At 38.6% G+C, this 19,493-nt stretch overlaps 1 protein-coding gene across 2 annotated transcripts in view; it reads right to left on the reverse strand.

Annotated features, from left to right (window-relative positions):
* Positions 1–19,493, reverse strand: part of LOC106874341 (leucine-rich repeat-containing protein 14-like) — a 43,696-nt gene that overhangs the window by 21,320 nt on the left and 2,883 nt on the right. Inside the window, exon 2 of one of the 2 annotated variants that reach the window (XM_089346333.1) lies at positions 11,186–11,295. The exons of the other annotated variant lie outside the window; for it this stretch is intronic. The gene's annotated coding sequence lies outside the window, so the exon portion shown is untranslated. The remainder of the gene's footprint in view (positions 1–11,185; positions 11,296–19,493) is intronic. 2 annotated transcript variants of the gene reach the window in all.

Raw genomic sequence — 19,493 nt, forward strand, 5'->3', positions numbered from 1 at the left:
AAGACTACATTATCTTATGTGTCATTCTTTCTCATTATTTAACCTCGAGTCAGTCCTGGTCCAGTAGACATATGATCAAAACCTGTTCCAGATGTGACCATCCTGTCCTATTCATACACAGCACATCCAAGACTACATTATCTTATGTGCCGTTCTTTCTAGTTATTTAACCCCGAGTCAGTCTTGGTCCAGTAGACATGATCAAAACCTGTTCCAGATGTGACCATCCTGTCCTATTCATACACAGCACATCCAAGACTACACTATCTTATGTGTGGTTCTTTCTCATTATTTAACCCTGAGTCAGTCCTGGTCCAGTAGACATATGATCAAAACCTGTTCCAGATGTGACCATCCTGTCCTATTCATACACAGCACATCCAAGACTACACTATCTTATGTGTCGTTCTTTCTCATTATTTAACCCTGAGTCAGTCCTGGTCCAGTAGACATATGATCAAAACCTGTTCCAGATGTGACCATCCTGTCCTATTCATACACAGCACATCCAAGACTACGTTATCTTATGTGCCGTTCTTTCTCATTATTTAACCCCGAGTCAGTCCTGGTCCAGTAGACATATGATCAAAACCTGTTCCAGATGTGACCATCCTGTCCTATTCATACACAGCACATCCAAGACTACGTTATCTTATGTGCCGTTCTTTCTCGTTATTTAACCCCGAGTCAGTCCTGGTCCAGTAGACATATGATCAAAACCTGTTCCAGATGTGACCATCCTGTCCTATTCATACACAGCACATCCAAGACTACGTTATCTTATGTGCCGTTCTTTCTCGTTATTTAACCCCGAGTCAGTCCTGGTCCAGTAGACATATGATCAAAACCTGTTCCAGATGTGACCATCCTGTCCTATTCATACACAGCACATCCAAGACTACACTATCTTATGTGTCGTTCTTTCTCATTATTTAACCCTGAGTCAGTCCTGGTCCAGTAGACATATGATCAAAACCTGTTCCAGATGTGACCATCCTGTCCTATTAATACACAGCACATCCAAGACTACGTTATCTTATGTGCCGTTCTTTCTCGTTATTTAACCCCGAGTCAGTCCTGGTCCAGTAGACATATGATCAAAACCTGTTCCAGATATGACCATCCTGTCCTATTCATACACAGCACATCCAAGACTACGTTATCTTATGTGCCGTTCTTTCTCGTTATTTAACCCCGAGTCAGTCCTGGTCCAGTAGACATATGATCAAAACCTGTTCCAGATGTGACCATCCTGTTCTATTCATACACAGCACATCCAAGACTACGTTATCTTATGTGCCGTTCTTTCTCGTTATTTAACCCCGAGTCAGTCCTGGTCCAGTAGACATATGATCAAAACCTGTTCCAGATGTGACCATCCTGTCTTTTATTCACACACAGTATATCTAGGACTACATTATTTAATGTGCTCTACTTGTTGTTGTTGTTACTGTTGCTTTAGCTCCATCTCAATCCTGGTCCAGCAGACTTATTAGGTTCAAAAGATGCTCCAGCCATGACCATCTTGTTTATTCACATGTAGTGTATCTAGGACTACATTATTTAATGTGTCCCACCTTGTCATTGTTGTTGTTGCTCTTGTTATGTACTTCAAGGGCAGCCCTGACCCTACAGACATAGATTAGGGGTGATGAAGGTGATGGAGGTGGTGGTGGTGGTGGTGGTGGTGGTAGTAGTAACAGTAGTGGTGGTGGCAGGGGTGATAATGGCTATGATGATGGTAGAGTGACTGCTCGTAGCAGTAGCAGCAGTAGTAGTAGTAGTAGTAGTAGTAGTAGTAGTGGTGGTAGTAGTAGTAGCAGCAGTAGTAGTAGTGGTAGTAGTGGTGGTAGTAGTAGTAGTAGTAGTAGTAATAGTAGTAGTGGTAGTAGTAGTAGTAGTAGTGGTAGTAGTAGTAGTAGTAGTGGTAGTGGTGGTGGTGGTGGTGGTGGTGGTGGTGGAGGTAGTGCTGATAAATGCTGTGACGGTAGTAAGTAATGGTGGCAATGGTGCCGGGTGTGGCAGTGGTGATGGTAGCAGTGGTGGTGGCGGTGACTATGGTAGTTATAGTAACGGCGGTGGTGGTGGTGTAGATAATGATGGCAAAGAGGGTAATGGTAGCAGTAGTAGCCATGGTGGTGGTGGTGGTGGTGGTGGCGGCGTTGACTGTGATGATTGGTGGTGGTGACGGCGATGGTGGAGATGATAGTCGTGATGGCAGCAGCGGTGGCGGTGTAGATGATGATGATGGCAGTGATGGTAGAGGTGTGGCGCTGGTGGCAGCGGCGGTGGATGTTGGTAAACAGCATGATTATTGTGATGTCAGAGCCAGTGTACCATATTTAGTCTCGGTTGTGATGTAACCAGACACTACATCTTAACCAGTCGTGGCTGCCAAACAAACCAGATACTTCCAACACACACACACACACATACACACTGAGTACTAGACATGCCCCAAAACTTCAACCCCAGACACAGTATTCACATATATATATATATATAAATACAGTGTACATTTATATATCTATATATCTATCTATCTATCTACCTATCTACCTACCTACCTATCTATCTATCTATCTATCTACCTATCTATCTATCTATATATATATATATATATATATATATATATATATATATATATATATATATATAGTTTTAGGGAAAAGAACCAAGGTTCATGAACTCATCGATGAAAATCCACTGTCACATATAGAAAAATTAATAATTAAAAAGCACAATAAATTAGTATAATATAAAACAAAGTAAATATCATAAGATAAAGATAATATTTATGATATTTACTTTGTTTTATATTATACTCATTTATTGTGCTTTTAATTATTAATTTTTCTATATGTGATAGTGGATTTTCATCGATGAGTTCATGAAACTTGGTTCTTTTCCCTAAAACTATATATTTATATATATTTTAATCTGTAAAGCTCAATTTAATTTTAATTTTTTATAAATTGATTTTAATTGAGTTTTTACCTGTAATTTTGGATTTTGTCCCTAATATTATTATTATATATATATATATATATAAATAAATACAGTGTACATTTAAACACATAAGAGGTATCCATCACAGGATTCCTTGCACGCTAGAAAAAAAGAACAGCTATATATATACACATATATATATACACATATATATATATACATATATATATATATATATATATATACATATATATATATATATATATACATATATATATATACACACAATATATTCTAATATAAGTAGGTGTAGGAGTGGCTGTGTGGTAAGCTTGCTTATCAACCACATGGTTCCGGGTTCAGTCCAACTGCGTAGCACCTTGGGCTTCTACTATAGCCTCGGGCCGACCAAAGCCTTGTGAATGGATTTCATAAATGGAAACTGAAAGAAGCCTGTCGTATATATATATGTGTGTGTGTGTATGTTTGTGTGTCTGTGTTTGTCCCCCTAGCATCGCTTGACAACCGATGCTGGTGTGTTTACGTCCCCCGTAACTTAGCGGTTCGGCAAAAGAAACGATAGAATAAGTACTAGGCTTACAAAGAATAAGTCCTGGGGTCGATTTGCTCGACTAAAGGCGGTGCTCCAGCATGGCCTCAGTCAAAATGACTGAAACAAGTAAAAGAATATATATGTATGTATACATATATATGTATATATATATGTGCATGTATATATGTATGTGTATATAAATATGTGTATGTATATATATATATATATATATATACATATATATATATATATATACACATATTTTATGTACCTACACACATTCTTATATATTGTCTTAATTTGCTTTTTATGTTGTTTTTTGGGGTTTCTTTTTTCTTTTTTTTTTTGCAGCCGTCTGCCTCAAGAAACAAATGAGCTTTGCACCAGCACGCAATGGTTTTTCTATTAACATAAATATAAATGCAGATCCACGTGCACGTGCACCCGAAAACTTTCTCTTGTACACATGCACACACACACACACACACCCTTTATATTTTCTTCTACTTGTTTCACTCGTTAGACTGTGGCCATGCTGGGGCACCGCATTGAGGAATTTTAATTTAGCTGGACAAACTGATCCCAGTATCTGTTTTTTTTTTGTTTTTTTTTTTTAAAGCCTGGTACTTCTTCTATCAGTCCCTTTTGTCAAACTGCTAGGTAACGAGGCACATAAACACACCAATACCAATTATCAAGCAGTGGTGGGGAACAAACACAATCACAAAGACACACACACATAGACATATACATAAATGTGTGTGTGTGTATACACACACACACATATATATATATAGGCGCAGGAGTGGATGTGTAGCAAGTAGCTTGCTTACGAGCCACATGGTTCCGGGTTCATTCCCTCTGTGTGGCACCTTGGGCAAGTGTCTTCTACTATATAGCCTCGGGCCGACCAAAGCCATGGGAGTGGATTTGGTAGACGGAAACTGAAAGAAGCCCATCGTATATATGTATATGTGTATGTATGTGTGTGTATATGTTTGTGTCCGTGTTTGTCCCCCCAACATCGCTTAACAACCGATGGTGGTGTGTTTACCTCCCCGTAACTTAGCGGTTCGGCAAAAGAGACCGATAGAATAAGTACTAGGCTTCCAAAGAATAAGTCCTGGGGTCGATTTGCTCGACTAAAGGCGGTGCTCCAGCATGGCCGCAGTCAAATGACTGAAACAAGTAAAGAGTATATATATATATATATATATATATATATATATATATATATATTTTCTTTTATTCTTTTACTTGTTTCATTCATGTGACTGCAGCCATGCTGGAGCACCACTTTGAAGGGTTTTAGTAAAAAAAATTGACCCCATGACTTATTTTTTAAGCCTAGTACTTATTTTATGAGTCTCTTTTGCCGAACTGCTAAGTTACAGGGATGTAAACACCAACACCAGTTATTAAGTGGTCGCAGGGGACAAACACAGAAACACATACACATACATATATATGACAGGCTTCTTTCAGTTTCCATCTACCAAATCCACTCAAAAGTGTCTTCTACAATAGCCTGAGGCGACAGTAGAAGATTTCTGCCCAAGGTGCCATGCAGTGGGACTGAACCCGGAATTATGTGGTTGGGTTGGGAAGCAAGCTTCTTACCACACAGCCATGCTGGAAGAACTGTTAGCACAGAGGACAAAATGCTTTGTGGGATTTCATCAGTGGTCACATTCCGAGTTCAAATTCCACCGAGGTCAATTTTGCCTTTCATCCTTACAGGGTCAATAGAATAAGTACCAGTTGAGTACTGGGGGGGGGGGGGGGTCAATGTAATTGACTGACCCCACTCCCATGAAATTGGTGGCCTTGCACCAGAATTTGAAACGGTGGCTGAAGAGGAATTAACTACAAATTCTTGTTCCATTGTTGTGTCTTTGTTAAACTTTTGAAATATATATATATATATATATATATATTTAAGAATTTAAGGAATGGAGAAAACGCATGTTATAATTGCATACTTTATTCCTACATATGTTTCAAAGGATTACAACCTGTGTGATCCATAGGGATCTTTGATATTAAAATTGTAACCTTCTCCTCAGGGAAAGCATGGGAATCATCTTAAACGTAAGACATTATGACCGATTATCGGTCATAATGTCTTACAATTTTAATATCAAAGATCCCTATGGATCACACAGGTTGTAAGCCTTTGAAACATATGTAGGAATAAAGTATGCAATTATAACATGCGTTTTCTCCAATCCTTAAATTCTTAAATATACTCAAATACCCAAAATTTCAAGGAGTTCCTGCCTTAAAAACAGGAGCTAACCACAGTTATTTTGTGTTCTTTGCTACATTGGTTTCTATTAACCCATTTATTCTATCAGAAGAATTTTTATTCATTAAGATAGAAGAAATACACATAATTATATATATATATATATATATATATATATATATATATATATATATATATATATATATATATATATATATATATATATATATATATATATATATATACATATATATATTTATATATTTACATTTATATATTTATATATATACATATATATATATATATATATATATATATATATATATATATATATATATATATATATACATATATATATATATATATATATACATATATATATTTATATATATACATATATATATTTATATATACACATAAATATATATATATATATATTATAGGTGCAGGAGTGGTTGAGTGGTATGTAGCTTGCTTCTGAACTATATGGTTTGTCGAGGTTCAGTCCCACTGCGTGGCAAATTAAGAGGAATGACCACCAAAGTGGACTCCTAATATGCTAAAGATAGATGTCAAATCGCCTTACCACGAAGACTGTGCTCTCAAGAAAAATTTCAGCAAAATACCAGAATGTAAAAATGAGCTGAAATTTTTCTTGAGAACACACTCTTCGTGGTAAGGCAATTTAACATCTATCTTTAGCATATTAGGAGCCCACTTTGGTGGTCATTCCTCTTAATTTGTATGTAATATAATTTTTAATCTTTGAATTTTTAAAATATGCTAAGCCACTGGTTTTAATTGATTAACATCAATTTCTACCCTCATTCAATTTTATATATATATATATATATATGTATATATATATATATATATATATATATATATATAAATAAATAAATAAATAAATAAATACTCTTATTAGTTTCAGTCATTTGACTGTGTCCATGCTGGAGCACCACCTTTAGTTGAAAAAAATCGACCCCAGGACTTATTCTTTGTAAGCCTAGTACTTATTCTATCAGTCTCTTAGGCTGAACCGCTAAGTTACAGGGATATAAACACACTAGCATCAGTAGTCAGTCGATGGTAGACGGACAAAAATAGACACACAAACATATGTATATATATATACGATGGGCTTCCTTCAGTTTCCATCCACTCTTGTGCCTATATATATATATGCAACAAATTTCTTTGAGTTTCCATCTATCAAATCCACTCCAGCATCGGTTGTCAAGCGATGGTGGGGGGACAAACACAGACAAACATACATATATATATATATATACATATATACGACAGGCTTCTTTCAGTTTCCGTCTACCAAATCCACTCACAAGGCTTTGGTCGGCCCGAGGCTATAGTAGAAAACACATGCCCAAAGTGCCACTGAACCCGGAACCATGTGGTTGGGAAGCAAGCTACTTACCACACAGCCATACCTGCGCATACGTACATATATATATATATATATATATATATATATATATATGTATATATGTATGTATGTATGTATATATGTGTTGAGAGGTGATGACTTGCATACACACCCAACTGCTAGTTTTCCATAAAACAACCTTGGCTTAGATATGGCACATTGGAGAGAAAATTTGCAGGTGCAGTTGTTCTCATTAAAAATAACAGAAGACAGAGGCCATTGGCATACAGACATACATACACACAAACATACATACACACAAACATACATACATACAAACATACATACATACAAACATATATTGTCTCCTGAAAAAAACTTGCAGATGCAAGTGCTGCTCGTTGAAAACTCTGAAAGCCAGACACTAGTAAGCTTATGGGGTCACCAGGAGAGAATGTGCGCTGTCCCCTTTCACTGAGATGAGGCCCTGTTTGCTAGATCAACTGGTTACTAGGCTTCACTCAATATCCTTCTAGCCATTACTCCAGTAGCTTGCTTTCTCCTTTGTGGCTTGGATTACACCATCTTAATATACCACTATATATATATATATATATATTTCTTTATTGCCCACATGGGGCTAAACATAGAGGGGACAAACAAGAGAATTAAGTCGATTACATCGACCCCAGTGATTATTTAATCTTATTTAAACTACTTATTTAATTGACCTCGAAAGGATGAAAGGCAAAGTCGACCTCAGTGGAATTTGAACTCAGAACGTAACGGCAGACACGCAAATGGCCCAGTGGTTAGGGCAGTGGACTCGCGGTCGGAGGATCGCGGTATCGATTCCCAGACCAGGCATTGTGTGTGTTTATTGAGCGAAAACACCTAAAGTTCCACGAGGCTCCGGCAGGGGGTGGTGGCAACCCCTGTTGTACTCATTTGCCCCAACTTTCTCTCACTCTTTCTTCCTGTTTCTTTAGTAATGCTGCGATGGACTGGCATCCCGTCCAGCTGGGAGGGGGAACACATACGCCATAGAAACCCTGCCCATGAGCCTGGCTAGGCTTTAAAAGGGTGGAAGAAGAAGAAGAATATATATATATATATATATCTTTTACTATATTCCAAACATCATCTGAATATATCAATATAAAATAGACATATATTTTTTTTCTGCAAACATCATCTTATATACCAATATATTTATTTCTTTTAGGGCGGCAAACTAGCAGAATCATTGGAATGCCGGTCTCCCTTATATATACATATACAATAATCCTTTGAGATCTCAGATATTTTTTCTGAATCTCCTTGATTCTTTTAATGTGCTTCTTCCCTGGTATTAAATTGATATTAATTAATATCCAATTTTTTTACCCTACTGTTTTAAATTAATTAACCATAACCACATTCTCTCAAAGTTGGTATATTCGATGCGGAAACTATTTTCTGCAGAGATATTTCCGGATTTAGCGCACCAAAACGAAGACTTTTGAATCTTACCATAAATATAATTAACAGAACCATGTGTACGTTCTTCATTCGTGGGGAACAACTAGTAAACGATTCTGGGAATTATATATTGTTTTGGCGGTCCATTCTGATGAGAAACAGATATTTTCGGTAAGGAAATATTAATTTCGAAACCGGTCTGAGGATAACATATGTATTTATGTAATTTTCACTTGTCTTGCCCGTATACGTTTTGTTGCTTCGCTAAATTTTTCCTTTGAGAACAATTCGGTCTTAGTAGACACATTACATGTGATCTTCTAGCATATTAACAGTCCACCTAGTGGTCTCCTTTATATATACATATACAATAAACCTTTGAGACCTCAGATATTTTTTCTGAATCCCCTTGATTCTTTCAATGTGCTTGTTCCCTGGTATTAAATTGATATTAATTAATATCCAGTTTTTTACCCTACTGTTTTTTAATTAACCATAATCACATTCTCAAAGTTGGTATATATATATATATATATATATATATATATATATATATATATATATATATATATATATGGGAGAATGTACGAAAAAAAAACAACAACAGACGAGGACAGGTGGTGTAAACAACAAAAGGATGTATTAGTTTGACGCTCGGGAATACAGAAAGTCTTTAACATTTCAAGCTACGCTCTTCAACAGAAAGAATACGGAGAAAACACGGAGAAAAAAATTGAATGGTGTTTGGTCAACGATCTATCATGGCTTATATATATATATCGTATTAGACCAAGGGCAATACTTAACACCAGAATGGAGATTTTCTGGCCATGTTTGCATTTTAAGAGATTTCTGCAGGCCTTTTGCAACTGTCGGAAGTCGATAGCAATTAACAAAAGGGAGATAACCCAGACTTTCCATTACATATTCTAAAGAGGTCATAGGCCAACAGGTCATGGGGTCTGATGATACACCATAAATATGATGGGCTTCCACACAGTCTCTATCTAATGAATTCACTCACAAGACATTGGTCAGTTCAGGGCAATAATAGAAGACACTAGCCCGATGTACTGAACACTGGGATTGAACCCAAAACGACACAGTTACAAAGCAAACCTCCTAACCCAGGATAACACCATAAATTGTCCTTCACCAAGAAAAAAATATATATATATATACATATATATATATATATGTGTGGATATCCCTAATCGCATAATATTTTTATTTGTGCTGTTAAATGTTTTAATTCTTTCTGTTTTCCTCGCATACTGTTTTTCTCTGTTATATTGGTGCGCTACGGTGGATTATTTAAGACTTGGCTCTTATTTCTAGCAGGTAGATGCTCATTAAGCATCATTACGCTTCGTGCAAATTTCATAGCTCCTTAAAGCTATCATAACTGCGTTCCACCCATGCTACTACTGGTGATATCATCAAATTTTGAATTTATCCACAGATGATATGAGCAGTAGTGACATCTAACTTCAAATCTCAGTGTTTGAATATTTCATTTATATATATATATATATATATATATATATATATATATATATATATATATATATATATATATATATGTATATATATATATATATAATATATATAAAACAAATAATAAATGAGTATATGCATATATACGTACAAGTATGTGCATACCTGCATCTACCTGTATATCTAGGTGCATATCTGGGCACAGGACGTTGCAAACAAAACGTAGACAAAAAAAATAATAATAACCAGAGTACAGAAAACACATATATAATTTTTCATAGAAAGATTATTCCCTGAAGACGTGTATGGCAACTTATAAGTTTGACTTAAACTTGACGGTCAAATATAGCTTTATACAGAAATGTTGACATAGGAATAAATTACATTAATAATGGATATTAGCGTCAAATCTCTCTCTTAAATGTAAAAATTTAAAACTTTGTATATATATGTGTGTATGTATGTACATATATATATACATATATATGTATATATATATATATATATATATATATATATATATATATATATATATATATATATATATATGTATATATATATATACATGTATACACACATATATGTACATACTTACATCTACATGTGTATATACATGCATATCAGGGTACAGGACGTTAGAACAATGAACTACAGACAACGGAACGAACACATAGGAAAACGGAAAGCCACTTGGAATATTCCTTCATCAGCTGCCTCTATTCTAACCTGACGTTTCGAAGATAAGACAGAACGTACTCTAGAATAGTCTCTTCCTGAGTAGTGGATCAACCCACTACACAGAGGATTCCAAGGTGGCAAACACAAACCAAGACAAGAAAAATTGGACAATATATATATATATATATATATATATATATATATGATGGGCTTCCACACAGTCTCTATCTAATGAATTCACTCACAAGACATTGGTCAGTTCAGGGCAATAATAGAAGACACTAGCCCGATGTACTGAACACTGGGATTGAACCCAAAACGACACAGTTACAAAGCAAACCTCCTAACCACACCTGTCTTCATTTGTCTGGTTTTTGTACTTTACTTTTTTTTTGTTGGGCAATACTTCAAATAGTACCTTGATATTTTCCTTCAATATTGTTTATATCGTTATTCATCATTCATCATTACTGCTCTGAGTTTTGTTTTCTGAGTTATTTTCCTCTTGACATTTGGGGAACGAAGAAACTGGATTACAAAGAAATACAATATCACAATTAGCCTTCATACCACATGCACTACAAAACACACACACACACACGCATATATAACATACATACCTATACATATATATACATACATACATACATACATACATATATATATGTATACATAAACATACATACATGCATATATCTATCTATATATATATATATATATATATATATATATATTACGGAGATGTACTTGCATAGCAAGTGACCTGATCTGAGATCGTGCGCTGGAACGAAAACAATTGCAGCGTGGAAGGTGTTTATAAGCCATTTAAAATAACACACAAAAGCCGTCAGATTCACTTCAACATTGAAATTTAATTTGTCAAAATATTTTCGTCGCTTTGAGACCGCGACCTGTTCACTGACAAAATTGTGCTGCATCTCATATATATATATATATATATGTGTATATGTATATGTGTATGTATATATGTGTACACACATACATGTATATATATATATATATATATATATATATATATATATATATATATGTATGTATGTGTGTGTATCATCAGACCATAGAGTCACCACAAGAGATCCAGAGATTCTCAATATAGAAAACACATGTGTGTCTGTCTATCATCATCATCATCGTTTAACGTCCGCTTTCCATGCTAGCATGGGTTGGACGATTTGACTGAGGACTGGTGAAACCAGATGGCAACACCAGGCTCCAATCTAATTTGGCAGAGTTTCTACAGCTGGATGCCTTTCCTAACGCCAACCACTCAGAGAGTGTAGTGGGTGCTTTTACGTGTCACCCGCACGAAAACGGCCACGCTCGAAATGGTGTCTTTTATGTGCCACCCGCACAAGCCAGTCCAGGGGCACTGGCAACGATCTCACTCGAAAATCCTACGGGAGCCAGTCAGGCGGTACTGGCAACGGCCACGCTCAAAATGGTGCATCTCATGTGCCACCCGCACAAGAGCCAGTCCAGGGGCACTGGCAACGATCTTACTTGGCTTGCCGGGTCTTCTCACGCACAGCACATTTCCAAAGGTCTCGGTCAGTAGTCATCGCCTCGGTGAGGCCCAATGTACGAAGGTCTTGCCTCACCACCTCAGCCCAGGTCTTCCTGGGCCTACCTCTTCCACGGGTTCCCTCAACTGTTAGGGTGTGGCACTTTTTCACGCAGCTATCCTCATCCATTCTCACCACATGTCCATACCAGCGCAATCGTCTCTCTTGCACACCACAACTGATGCTTCTAATGTTCAGCTTTTCTCTCAAGATACTTACACTCTGACGGGTATTCACATTGACATTACACATCCAACGGAGCATACTGGCTTCATTCCTTGCAAGCTTATGTATGTCCTCAGCAGTTACAGCCCATGTTTCACTGCCATGTAGCATGACTGTTCGTACGCATGCGTCATACAGTCTGCCTTTTACTCTGAGTGAGAGTCCCTTTGTCGCCAGCAGGGGTAAGAGCTCTCTAAACTTTGCCCAGGCTATTCTTATTCTAGCAGCTACACTTTCAGCGCACCCACCCCCACTACTAACTTGGTCGCCCAGACAGCGGAAGCTATCGACTACCTCTAATATATATATATATATATATACACACACGCACACACATATATAACCATACATAAATGTGTGTGTGTGTGTGTGTGTGTTATGTTCTTGACTTACTTTCTGCTTCAAGATCGCACAATGTTATTTTTACTTCGGTCTGGTAGATTTGGCATCACTTTGCCAATATTTACGGTGATATTTAATGCTATCTAGATTTCTGATATATAAGGCATGGGGTATGGCTATGCAGTTACGAAGCTTGCTTACCAACCATTGTGTTTCAGGTTCGTTTCCACTGCACATCTTCGTGCAAGTGTCTTCTACTACAGCCTGGGGTTAATAAGAATCTCGTGAGAAGATATGTAAGATGAAAACTGAGAATCCTGTCATACTCTTTTTACTCTTTTACTTGTTTCAGTCATTTGACTGCGGCTGTGCTGGAGCACCGCCTTTAGTTGAGAAAATCGACTCCAGATCTTATTCTTTGTAAGCCTAGCACCTATTCTATCGGTCGCTTTTTGCCGAACCGCTAAGTTACGGGGACGTAAACACACCAGCATCGGTTGTCAAGCGATGGTGGGGGGACAAACACAGACACACAAACACACATACATACATACATATATATATATATATATATATATATATATATATATATATATATATATATACGACGGGCTTCTTTCAGTTTCCGTCTACGAAATCCACTCACAAGGCCTTGGTAGGCTCGAGGCTATAGTAGAAGACACTTGCCCAAGGTGCCACGCAGTGGGACTGAACCCGGAACCATGTGGTCGGTAAGCAAGCTATTTACCACACAGCCACTCCTGCGCCTTATATATAGATAGATAGATAGCTATAGATAGGTATAGATAAATATATAGATGTAGTAATGCAGATAGACACAATTAAGCTTGATATACGTATGTACACATAAACACACATATCTACATCGTACATACATACATGTCCGTCTGGTCTTTATGTACAAATGTGTGTGTGTGTATGAAAAAATATACATATATATATATATATATATCCTTTAAGTTTGCTTAGCGGCATTTCATCCATCCTTACATTCTGAGTTCAAATTCCACTGAGGTCAACTTTGCCTTTCATCCTTACAGGGTCAATAATATAAGTACCATTTAAGGACTGGGGGGTCTATGTAATTGACTATTCCCCCACCCAAATTTCAGGCCTTTGTGCTTATAGTAGAAAGGATTATTACTATGTATATATATATATATAGAGAGAGATGATGTCTAATTTTTAGGAGTGGCTGTGTGGTAAGTAGCTTGCTTACCAGCCACATGGTTCCGGGTTCAGTCCCACTGCGTGGCACCTTGGGCAAATGTCTTCTACTATAGCCTCGGGCCGACCAAAGCCTTGTGAGTGGATTTGGTAGACGAAAACTGAAAGAAGCCTGTCGTATATATGTATATGTATATATATATATATATATGTGTGTGTTTGTGTGTCTGTGTTTGTCCCCCCCCCCCCCCAACATCGCTTGACAACCGATGGTGGTGTGTTTACGTCCCCCATAACTTAACGGTTAGGCAAAAAGAGACCGATAGAATAAGTACTAGGCTTACAAAGAATAAGTCCTGGGGTCGATTTGCTTGACTAAAGGCGGTGCTCCAGCATGGCCACAGTGAAATTACTGAAACAAGTAAAAGAGTAAATAATTATTAATTATTTCTCTATTATCTCCTTAAAATATAAATAAATAAATAAATAAATATATATATATATATATATATATATATATATATATATATATATATATATATATATACATATGCTTTTATGCTCCTTTTTTCTTCATTTCTTCATTCCTTTTCTTCAGTCGTTTAATCTACACCCTTCACATTTTCCCTATTTGTCTCCGATGATGGACTTGGAGGGATCATTGTCAATCACGGCCTGGATCTCACCAACGATTTCAGGAGTTCTTTTCTTATCAGAATGATCAGAGTGGATTATCTGAGCTGTCATACCTTTTTAATCCCCATTAGATTCCTCCACTTCTTTCCAAATCCGCTGCACTGTCCTCAGATTGACACCCAAACACTGCAAGCGAATTGTTTGCATTGGAGCTTCTGGCGCAAATGCCAGGGAGTACAAGATGTTGTTTCGAAATTTCTGGCAGAGTGGATTGTGTCATAGTGCTGATTTTCTAAGAGACAGTGCTCGACTGCAAAATCAAAAACAATCAATGCGTAGGAGTGGCTGTGTGGTAGGTAGCTTGCTTACCAACCACATGGTTCCGGGTTCAGTCCCACTGCGTGGCACCTTGGTGTCTTCTACTATAGCCTCGGGCCGACCAAAGCCTTGTGCGTGGATTTGGTAGATAGAAACTGAAAGAAGCCCGTCGTATATATGTATATATGCATGTGTGTGTATATGTTTGTGTGTCTGTGTTTGTCCCCCCCCCCCCAACATCACTTGACAACCGATGCTGGTGTGTTTACATCCCCTGTCTTTTGAGATGTGACATTGATCATCGTTTGTTACTGAGAGAACGCTGGTTCACACATACAAACATTCACATACTTCCCTTGTACATGCACACACACATACATACACAGAGTTGAAACGCTGTTTGATTTTTCTTTCCGGCATTGAATGTTCACCATCCCACTTCCATTGCACACACACACACACACACATTAACATACCTCCCTTTTACATACACACACACATATACTCACACAGAGGTGAACCGCTCCAACTACCAGTTTGCCATCACCCCTTCCTTTTTCATTCATATATTGTGACGGAGAAAAACACAAGAGTATTATTATAGTGGATAGTCATGTTAATTTTCTGTCCGACACGTGTTTCTGTTGTGTAGGCGTCCTAATGCCTCTTCATGTAACACTTATGTGCATCCTGTTGGTTTAGTTACAGTATACCTTTTATCTTTAACTTATTTTGATCTTCAGGCTGTGGCCATGCTGGGGCACTGCCTCGAAGAATTTCTTGTCAAATGTATCAACTCCAGGACTTATTTTTTAAAGCCTGGTATGTAGTCTATCTACCGAACTGCTAAGCTAAGGGAACATAAACACACCAACATAGGCGCAGAAGTGGCTGCGTGGTAAGTAGCTTGGAATTGTGCCGCCGACAGTAGAAGCTGTGGGCTCACCCTGTGAGGAAAAGGATCGGCTAATCCTATTCCGAAAGGGAGGGGCCCTGCAGAAATTTGTGAATAAAAGGAAGCGTCAGAGAGAGGGAGTCCTCAACTGTACTAAGGATCCAGACTGGCCTCCGCAGGTGTCTGCGGCGGTCGTGTCGAGTAGGCACTTAAGTGCGTTGGTGAATTCCTTCCCCCTCGGCGAATTCAGTATTGAAAAGTGGCCCGACCCAGACTCATCGTTTTGCTTGAGAGAAGCGAAGGCTATATCGGGCGAAAAAACCTAAGAGGACGAGTGCCTCATATTGTGTAATGAAAAATCGTAAGAGGCAAATGCCTTAATTTATGACTTTTTATGTACGAGGTTCATAGCCTCAATGTGAAAATTTAATTTTATAAAGAACAGTGTTATAGAGAAGCAAAGTTCGGCGGGCGGCTTTTGCCTTCTCTCGTTATACCATCATATTTATCATCCATTTCATCTCATTAATGTTTTTGTCCAGCCCGTAGCTACTCTCTGTGTACTGCCTTTATGGCAAATTGAAATGAAATAAAGTAGCTTGCTTACAAACCACATGGTTCCGGGTTCAGTCCCACTGCGTGGCACCTTGGGCAAGTGTCTTCTACTATAGCCTCGGGCCGACCAAAGCCTTGTGAGTGGATTTGGTAGACGGAAACTGAAAGAAGCCCGTCGTATATATGTATATGTATGTGTGTATATGTTGTGTATCTGTGTTTGTCCCCCCCCCCCAACATCGCTTGACAACCGATGCTGTTGTGTTTACGTCCCCGTAACTTAGCAGTTCGGCAAAAAGAGACCGATAGAATAAGTACTAGGCTTACAAAGAATAAGCCCTGGGGTCGATTTGATTCGACTAAAGGCGGTGCTCCAGCATGGCCGCAGTCAAATGACTGAAACAAGTAAAAGAGTAAAAGAATAGGTGGTTAAGCAGTGGAGGGGGCAGACACACACACACATATAGCCCTATACTTGTTTCAGTCACTAGATTGTGGCCATACTGGGGCACCACCTTCAAGAATTTTTAGTTGAATGAATTGACCCCCTCCACTTAATTCTATTTTACACTTGGTACTTATTCTATCAGTATCCTTTGCTGAACCGCTAAGTTATGGGGATATAAACACACCAACACTGATTGCCAAGCAGTGGCGGGGCAAGACAAACACATACAAAAAGACACACACACACACACATATATATATATGACAGGCTTCTTTCAGTTTCCATCTACTAAATCCACTCACAAGGCTTTGGTTGGCCGAAGGTTATAGCAGAAGACACTTGCCCAAGGTGCCACATAGTGGGACTGAACATGGAACCATGTGGTTGGGAAGCAAGCCTTTCACCACATAGACACACCCGTGCCTATGCTCATCCAGGGAAGACATAGCTACGCAGCTTTATTTAAGGTTACACCTTTGCAGGTTGGTGATATGAACTGAAGAACTCAGTCTTCGCTAGTCCTATACAAAGTGTAAATTAGTTGGAGGAGCCAACTGGTATGCTGCGGCACACCGGTGTTGCAGTGTCACCTATATATAATCTTCTTCCCTATACATCATCATCACCATCATCGTTTAACGTCCGCTTTCCATGCTAGCATGGGTTGGACGATTTGACTGAGGACTGGTGAAACCAGATGGCTGCACCAGGCTCCAATCTGATTTGGCAGAGTTTCTACAGCCGGATGCCCTTCCTAACGCCAACCACTCAGAGAGTGTAGTGGGTGCTTTTACGTGTCACCCGCACGAAGGCCAGTCAGGCGGTACTGGCAACGGCCACGCTCAAAATGGTGTATTTTATGTGCCACCCGCACAAGAGCCAGTCAAGGGGCACTGGCAACGATCTCGCTCGAAAGTCCTTACACATGCCAAGGGCACAAGTGCCAGAAAGGCGATGCTGGGCACAGGTGCCATCCCGATTTCGCTTTCGCTTGCCCCAATAAGTCTTCGCAAGCTGAGTTTCGTGTCCAATGAAGGAGACGATGTTGGCAATGGGTGCCAGTCGTCGAATTTTGTTTGATTTCGATTTCACTTGCCTCAAAAAGTCTTTGCAAGTGGAGTTTAGTGTTCAATGAAGGAAAGGTACGCATATTTTTACTTCAGGTGTGCCACCAAATTTTGAAAAGAATATAAGTGTATGACATGTGGAAAAAGGTTGCAGAGAACTGGTTTAGATGACAATTGATCTTCAGCTGCTAAGTCAATAATCATCCTATTCCTTTAGACCCTTAAGGGTCACTCTAGGTTTAAAATCAGGGGGTTCTCAACCAGGGTCCACATGACCCTTAGGGTGTCATATAAGATTTGGCTGTTAAAATTTATTGTTCTTTGTAAGCCTAGTACTTATTCTATCGGTCTCTTTTGGCGAACCGCTAAGTTACACAGATGTAAACACACCAACATCGGTTGTCAAGCGATGGAGGGGGACAAACAGGCACAAATATATTCATACATATCTATATATATATGCGAGCTTCTTTCAGCTTCTGTCTACCAAATCTGCTCATAAGGCTTTGATCAGCCTGAGGTAATAGTAGAAGACACTTGCCCAAGGTGCCATGTAGTAGAACTGAACCTGGAACCATGTGGTTGGTAAGCAAGCTACTTACCACACAGCCACTCCTGCGCCTATGACATACATACATACATACATTCCTTCTACTATATGGACATGGACAATGCCTGAAATTTGTTGGAGGGGGGGGGACTAGTCGACTTTATCGTCCCCAAGTACTTAATTGGTACCCATTCTATCGCCTCCGAAGGATAAAAGGCAAAAAGTAGACCTCACCGGAATTTGAACTCAGAACATAAAGACAAGCGAAATACCGCTAAGCATTTTGCCCAGCGTGCTAACGATCCTTATTTTTTTATTGCCCACAAGGGGCTAAACAAGGACAGACAAAGGGATTAAGTCGATGGTACTTAATTTATCGTCCCCGAAAGGATGAAAGGCAAAGTTGACCTCGGCGGAATTTGAACTCAGAACGTAGCGGCAGAAGATTCGCTCGGCGTGCTAACGATTCTGCCAGCTCGCCTGCTTCACGCACGCACGCACTCACTCATTCACGCACGCACGCACTCACTCATTCACGCACGCACGCACACACATGTATGTGGGAATGTATGTATATCAAATTACGATATCTGTGTATGTGTACGCGCGCAAGGACATTCCAATTTGGTACACGGGTACGCGTTTAGCCTAGCAGAGTGGGTTGGACTCTCAGCCGTGGGGAAGGCATCTAACCAACCCAGGAAGACGGTGATCTCTAATAACAGAAAAACATGAGATATGTTGCGGCAAACAATTATACCAAGAACTTTCTGCTATCAGCATTTCCCCCAAAAGTGAGGCTCGTCCTACACAAATTTCCATCACTGAAAACAACTTATCTCTGTAGGTAGTCAAACGGTTATAATTGTTAATTATAATTATAATTATTAACTTTTGGATCCTCATACGTTGAGGTCCA

This window comes from Octopus bimaculoides, chromosome 30, assembly GCF_046866305.1.
Source record: "Octopus bimaculoides isolate indiv1 chromosome 30, ASM4686630v1, whole genome shotgun sequence".
In the NCBI taxonomy this organism is placed as follows: Eukaryota; Metazoa; Mollusca; class Cephalopoda; order Octopoda; family Octopodidae; genus Octopus; species Octopus bimaculoides.